Source organism: Ursus maritimus, unplaced genomic scaffold (assembly GCF_017311325.1).
Source record: "Ursus maritimus isolate PB19 unplaced genomic scaffold, ASM1731132v1 scaffold_2, whole genome shotgun sequence".
Taxonomy (NCBI): domain Eukaryota; kingdom Metazoa; phylum Chordata; class Mammalia; order Carnivora; family Ursidae; genus Ursus; species Ursus maritimus.
This window is the reverse complement of record NW_024424452.1, coordinates 51230657-51232602: the sequence shown is the minus strand read 5'-3', so window position 1 is coordinate 51232602 and position 1946 is coordinate 51230657.

Genomic DNA, 1946 nt, shown 5'->3' with positions numbered 1-1946 from the left:
TTTCCTTTCCTAAAAAATACTTTAGAGACGCAAAGAACATTATCTGGATATGAACTAGTGTGCATTTCTTTGGCCAGCTGCACAGAAACTATACAATTATAATCTTTTAATTAAAGCAGAACGATGTGAAATCAAATGAGACCCTCAAATTTGGAAGTGAGGGACAGATTTCTTCTTTGGTTCCAGTCAAGACACCTCATTTGTCTAGAATCTCATCCACTCATCTCCGTGGTGAGCTTCAAAGAGGACCCCGTGGTTTTTGTGAGCACACGCTGTACTTTCAGTATTAAAAGCAAAAATGTCGTCTTATTTTTACCGCTCTTTTGGCTATACTGACTAGTCCAACAATCTCCTAGGGATAAAATTGCATTTACCCAACTCATGGCCAATTTAAACTCAGATCCTAAATTTTCAAGGAATGAAAAAAATTCCTATCCTACTGATCACAGCTGCTTACTTATTTCAGCCTTAGAATGAACGCTAAGACTTTTTTTTTTAGATGGTATTAGTGCTGAAAAATGTGGGCACTTCTTCTGTTACCAGCCCAGCATTTCTGTTGACTACTGTGCAGATTCTAAATAGAACTAACTCAGTGCCTGGAGCCTAAGAGATGACCGTTGCCGGTCCAACTTTGCAACCCATCAGAGAAGACTCCAGTTCTCTATGAGGCACCTCCCACGTTCTCAGACCTATTTTGAGACTGTTCTGATTAAACTACTGCTGCCTAAACAACGTGTTCAATACAGGACAGATGCTTCTCCAATGTTAATGTAAGTCGATTATGGATCCAAATCGGAGTCTAATGAATTTATTTGAAATTGGTAATATGGGTCAGAGCCAAAAAGGGCAATAAAGGAAATCGTAAGCTCCTCAAAACATATTAAAAGGCAGCAATTAAATTAATTCTCATCTTTCCCTACATATACTCTTTCCCATCAAGTTACTAGTTGGCAACTATAATAAATACTTTAAAATATGGCTAGTGGAAGAAAAATCAATCTAGCTTATTTTTTGGCAGGAATGAATACTCAGTGTCATATATTCTTCTATCTCAGGAATCCCCATGTTCTCCTGGTAAATGCTACACGTATCAGTGTGATCATATTTTAAAAAACCCAAAGGAAATTGGACAAATAAGTCATTAAGCAATAAATGAGAACAGTCCCAACAGGACTGATATCTGTATCGTCTCATACCTTAGGAGGTGGAAATATTCCCACACTTCCAAGTGAAAAAAAAGTATTTTATGCATGAAACATCTGAAGCACCCTACCGCTGTAGTTCATTTCACAGCGGAAAGTAAACGTGAGTTTTCTCTCCACCTCACAAAATGAAGAGGTAGTCAGAAAGCATTTTCTTCCTGTCTTCCCCTAATAAACTCCACTTCCTCTAACGTTCTGAGAGTATTTTCTACCTTAAAAGGTGTTCATTTTACATTTATTCGAAAACAAGTCAAAGAAAAAAATTTCCGCAGTGGCAGGACTATCCAACTTTCCTTTTTTGTGATTTTCGAGTGGAATGAAAGAAAAATAGCTATCATGATTCTCAAGCTTTCTCGACGTACTTGGCTATGAGCTCACCTGAGAGTCAGCTACAAGTTCTAATCACTTTAAAACAAGAACTACTTTGAATCCCGTGTCCACAGCCACGGAGTCCCAGCCTTCAACGTCCCTGACACGCAGACTAGCACAGTTTGCTTCTTGAAATAAATGCTCAAACGAAAACAGTGGGTTCGTTGAAAAGCAGCATGAGACCCCAGGACAAGGCAAAGGGGTTCTCAGTCACACAGAAATTAACGGACGCATGCAATTAACATCCCGCACAACCAGCCCCTTGTTGAACACAGAGCGAGCACACCGCGGATTTGATCAGTGTCTACAGCCCACAGAGGTCTTTCCGCAAGCCAGAGCGCCTCGTCTATACAGTCTGTTTATGCGGGGACCAGA